Source organism: Dromiciops gliroides, chromosome 3 (genome assembly GCF_019393635.1).
Source record: "Dromiciops gliroides isolate mDroGli1 chromosome 3, mDroGli1.pri, whole genome shotgun sequence".
NCBI classification, from domain to species: domain Eukaryota; kingdom Metazoa; phylum Chordata; class Mammalia; order Microbiotheria; family Microbiotheriidae; genus Dromiciops; species Dromiciops gliroides.
In genome coordinates, this window is record NC_057863.1 from 498898537 (window position 1) to 498904453 (window position 5917).

A 5917-nucleotide genomic window follows, 5' to 3' on the forward strand; every position below is an offset into this window, starting at 1 on the left:
TTTACAGATGAGGCCCAGAAAAAAAGACTAACTTGTTCAAGGTCATACAGGTAGTAGGCATGCCATCCCCCACCCCCATGCCACCCCCATATCAGCTTCAAATCAAGGCCTTCTGACTCCAAATCCAGTGTTCTTTCCACCGCACCACGCTGCTTCTCTGCACGACATAGACAAAGTAGACAGGTGGTGAGACAGGACAACTATAAAGAGCTTTGAATTGCTTTGGGAACCACCACAAATAGCCTGAGGTGGGAATAAGATGGTTTACTATGACATTATTCCTGCCCAATCTTATCTCCTCCATGGTCTCACCTCCTGGTCTTTCCTTCCTTCCTCATTGGGAGGGAGGTTGTGAAAGCATTCATTCTTAGTTAGTCAAGCTATGAGGATTGCTTTTCCTTGGGTATTTAGGGGGTCTGAAGAGACCAGCTGATGTTTCCTAAATTGGTATGAGTGCTTGAACACTACAATCTGTCATGTCATCTCTTCTTCTTCAGAAGGCTGAATTTGGTTATATAAGTCATTGGAAGGAGTGATAATGTCTAATGTGTGTGTCATAATGTGATCTCAAGTTAATTACATGGCAACTTGATTTATCACTTCTCCTTGGCAGGAGGTATGCTGTGGTTTATAATCTTTTCCAATATGTGGGATGCTTTTTTCCATTCAGATCATCAAATAATCCTGGTACCTCAGAAACCAATTTAAGGGGTCCTAGAAGGTCTAGAGTTTGGCCCCAGGACCCCAGTCATTCAATAAAAATAGTTTGAGATTACCTTAAACCTAGAATTATCCTAAATGCTGTGGAGAATTCAAAACAAGTAGAGTAACTCACACTTACATAGCATTTCAAGTTTTCCACAATACTTTCCTAGCAACAACCATATGATATAGGTGGTACATTTTACAGAGGAAGAAAGTGAGGCTCATAGAGATGGATTGGCTTGACCTTAGGAAGCCAAGATTCCAGAACTAGGATTCAAAGTCAGGTCTGCCAACTCCAAGTCAATCAATCAATCAGCAAACATTTATTAAGTTCCGACTAAGTCCCAGGCACTGTGCTAGACAGTAGGGATATTAAAATGAAAAGCAAATTGTGTTCGCCCTCAAAGAGTTTAAATTCTACCAGGAGAGACAATGTTCATTTGTGTGTGTGTGTGTGTGTGTGTGTGTGTGTGTGTACGTGTGTGTACGTGTGTACAAAATAAATCAAAAGTAATTTTCATGGGGGAGGCGTTAGCATCTGGGGAGATTAAGAAGGACCTACATAGATGGCATCCCTTGAGCCAATCTTTGAAGAAAACTAGTGATTACAAAGGTATTCAGCCTGGAGGTGGACTGATAGGCTAGCAGAGGAAGTCAGTTTTTCTTTTTTCTCCTGAGTCCCAAGGCCAAACTTTGAGACGAAGCCCCAGATATTGCTCTGCTTCCGATGGTACCTGTTTTCCTAAGATTTGGTGATTGAGAAGCCAAAGCAAACATTTCTCCATGCTCTATGCTCTTGGAAAAATCTCTTAAGTTTCAAGCAGCTGATAAAACTCAGCATGCAAAGAAAGGCAAGAACTACATGCAATTGGGATTGCAAAGAGGAACAATGCATAATAAGACTGCAAAAGCAGGTTGGGGGGGCAGCTAGGTGGCACAGTGGATAGAGCACTGCCCCTGGAGTCAGGAGGACCTGAGTTCAAATCTGGCCTCAGACACTTGACACTTACTAGCTGTGTGACCCTGGGCAAGTCACTTAACCCCAATTGCCTCACTAAGAAACCAAAAAAAAAAAAGCAGGTTGGGACCAGCTTGTGAAGGACTTTAAACAATAAAGGAGTTTGTATTTGATCCTACAAATTAGGGATTATTAGGGATCTATTGGAGTTGATGGGAGAGGGAGTGTGATGGGCCAAACCTGTACTTTAGGGAAATTGCTTTGGGCAATTTGTGGAAAATGGACTGGAGTGAGGAGAAACTTGAGGGAGGGAGAACATTAGGTTATTGCAGTAGGCAAGAGGATATAAGTAAGGACCTGAATTAAAGTAATGACTTCAGAAGTAGAGATACAGAGATGGATATTGTTGTGATAGAATTAACAAGACTTGGTGACATCTCCTCTATTGGATATAGAGGTTGAGAGAGTGTGAGGATAACTCTGAGGTTGTGCACCTGAATGAAAGGATGCTGATCCCCCCAAAAGAAATAGGGAAGTTAGAAGGGGGTAGGTTTGGAGAAAGTCTTCTATCTCCTGAATCCCTCAAATCAGGCAAAGTCCAATGCTTTTTCACCCACTCCACCAGCTGGGCTATCAAAGTGTTTATAGTCTGACTGGGTAGACAAGACAGTGGAATAGCGAAATTAGTAACAAGTGTCTAACCATGTAGTGCAAACTATAAAAGTCATGGGGAAACACTAAATGTGGGACTAGTCAACAAAGGGTGGGGTTGAATAAGGGACGGTTTCTTCTCAGAACAAGCCATGTTACCCTAACCCTTGTGAGAAAGAGGAACAACATACTGCTCAAAGAGGCAGCATTGTCCACTCTGGAGTATGAAAGACTTTTAGCCTTCTTCGGGGTAGAGCTGAGATGAAACTACCTCTGTCCCTTTCTCCCCATCCACTTCACCCTCAACAGAACTTGACAGAAAATTTCCCACTCTGATCCATGATGCTGCTCTATAGTAGTGTATGGCAAAAGTGGAGGAGGAAGGTTAACCCCTACAGATTTAATATACCTCTTCCATTTCCCCCATCATCCAATGCTTCAATTTACTATCCATACCCCTATCTTAATTTGCTTTGGACAAAACTAAGATAAAAGCAGAAACAATGATACTTTTCCAAATTGCATTATCTGCTACTGGACATCTTTCCTTATTGCCTTCAACTAACTTCCTTTTCTGTCAGAAATGGTGGGGAATGGTTTTCTGATCATTAGAGGCAGGTGAGAATCTAGGCATAATAGTCATTCTTCCAAGGCTTGGCCTGGCTGCTCACAGCTGGCTATAGAGGCTTGGAGAATTTGATTAATTTGTACTTATAATCTGTATTTTTGTACTTTCAGGTTCTATGTCATACCTATCTGTGGGCTGGCTTTACCCTTTTTTCAGGGTAATTTTCTGTCCTGATAAACATATTTCTTTCTAAGGAAAGATCATCTCTTAATATGTGAATTCCCACTGATGAAATCCATTATATGGTCCCCATCTCCTCTTACAGACATATATCTCCTTTCTTTAGGGAACATTTTCTAGCAGCATACTTTTCCCCTTTTAGCATGAAACTCCACTTCTTACTTCACCCATCCAAATCTTTCCCCTACACTTCTCTTATTCTATTTACCTGTAGCCCCCAACTCTTGTTGAGAGAATAACAGAAGCATTCCTTGTTCATTATAAGGGTATTGTCTGTCTCTTTATTGTTCATCTGTGGACTTGGTAGTAGGTGTATCACTCGCTTCTATTGTGTCATCCCTGCTACAAAAGATGTTAATTCACTTATAGAGGTCACCAGATTTAGCCTATAGAATATTAATTTCAAAATTCCCATCTTCCTTTCTCCTGAATAATTTTCTTACTTCTAGGGTTTGTTTTGTTTTGCTTTGCTTTGTCTTGCAGGATGGTCTCAAATAACTCTCTTCTTAAAAATTGATCTTTTTTTCACTGATAATTATGCTCAGGTTTACAGGATATGGGTTTCAGTTTGAGCTCCTTTCATTCTCTTCTCTGATTTCTTATTATTACTGAATAATCCTAAATTATGCAAATCACCTTTACATCATATTTCAAGTTCCTTTTTCTGTCTATGTTTCAAAATTAGGTATTTGGTTTTTAAAAAATAGATTTATTATTTATTTTTAACATTTGCTTTTTAAAAATTCTGAGTTACAAATTCTCTTCCTCTCTCCCACCCCTCCCTCACCCATTGAGAAGGCAAGCAATATGACATCAAGGATACATGTGAAATCATGCAAAACATATTTCTATATTAGCCATATTGCCAAAAAATCAAGGAAAAATGAAGTAAATAATACATATATACTTCAGTATCAGAGTTCATCAGTTCTTCCTCTGAAGTTGACTAGCATTTTTTGTCATGAACATTAAGAACTGTCTTGGATCATTATGTCAATCAGAGTAGCTAAGTCTATCAAGTTGATCATTGTTACAATACAGCTATTACTATGTGTGATGTTCTTTTGGTTCTGCTCGCTTCACTTTGCATTGGTTCACATCAGTCTTCCCAGGTTTTTCTGAAACCATCCTGCTCATCATTTCTTACAGCACTATGGTATTCCATCAAATCATATATCACAGGTGAGCTGCCAGGTACCTGACCTTGCCAGTTGTTGCTGCTGCTGCTGCTATAGCCTTTTTTCCTCTTCCTCCTCTGAAAGCCCTAGCCAGATACCCTCATTTTCCCTGATGCATGCTCTCACACTCACACATTTTTCTGAGATCTTATCAATCTCATAATAAACCAGAGCAGTGAGAGGTGAAGGGGGAGCTCAGAGGAATAACTGGGGTAGTGGTGGGCTCAGAATGGAAAGGAACCAGGGACAGACATAATCCACTTAGAAAGACCATTTAGACTGAGAAGTAACCCCTGGAGAAGGCAGGGTTTAGGAAACAACAATTAAAAAAATATTTTGTGCATTCCACCAGGCCTTCTGAAACTTAACTGAAGAAAAAATGCTTATATTTCTGGATAATCACACCTTTCAGCTCCAGTCACATCCTGGACACCCACCTCTAGATCCCAGTTGCAAGGTACTCTTAATTATACTTGTAAAAATATTCCTAAACATCCAGATGATAGCCATGAAAAGAAAGAACATCTACCAAAGTTTTTTGGAATGTTTTTGAATGTCCATAGTGATTATTTATTTCTTGCTTTTTATGAGCCTATCTTTTATAACTTATTTCCAGGACTTTGCCCTTTGGAGCATTAGATTTACAAAATACCACATTTGTCTTTTACCTCAAATCATGTCCTTTGCCTATGGCTTCCTGCTTTGTCCAGTTTCCCTTCTTGCAGGTCTGGATCACCACCTGAATATCTCTCAGACATCAAAGGTCTCACACTTCTGTCAAAATGTCTTTTATTTCTTTTCAGTCATTTTTATTTGGATTCTAGCCCTTGTATATGTTTTGGGAGACCCCATTATTTATATAAGCCTGAGTAAATATGGTTTTTCTTCCTATCAGTGCCCTTTCTATATTAGCATTCAGAGTTACTGGCTGACAGTTTTCCTAGTGTGTGCCCTGCTGGTTTTTGCAATTTGTTGGTATGCAGTCTTGATACTGATTAAGTCCTAATGATTCACATCACTTCCTATGTGAAAGAGGCTGCTCTATACTTTTTTTTCGTTGCACACTACTGGAATCATTTGTAAAAAAGCTGCTCTTGACTAGGCTTTTGATCTGTTTTCTTGGAACCTGCTTCCTATTTGTTTTCCTTCAGATAATCATTCTGTTTCTGGACACACAGATTCCAGCCTTCATGGAGATGAATGTGCCCTGGTTGTATTTTGTTAATAGTTTTCTCATTGCTGCAGTTTGCTGGTTTAGGCATGAGCTTAAGATAACAGAAACAACTTTACACATGGACCCACTGGTCAGCTGAAAATTCTGCTTTATTCCATTTACAATTCATCATACTGCACAAACAGAAAAAGCTATAGGAGTAATAGCCTGTTAATTTTTTGCTTGTATTGGGTAATTAAAGTCCAGAGCTTATTCCACCATGTGATCATCTTAGTAAATAGAGCAGAGGAGGAAATCTGAGGATGACCATCCAAGGATGTTCTAGAAACCACTTATGGGTACTGGTCACACTGATGTTTGGGACCACAAGTTGAAATGCATGTATAGAATTTGGATCCTGAAAGTGTAAAGAGATGCCCCCCACCCCATATTCCAACAAATCA

At 39.7% G+C, this 5917-nt stretch overlaps 1 pseudogene; it reads left to right on the plus strand.

Moving 5' to 3' along the window:
- The first annotated feature begins 4679 nt into the window (after positions 1-4679).
- LOC122746417 lies at positions 4680-5688 on the plus strand (annotated as a pseudogene).
- The last annotated feature ends 229 nt before the right edge of the window (positions 5689-5917 follow it).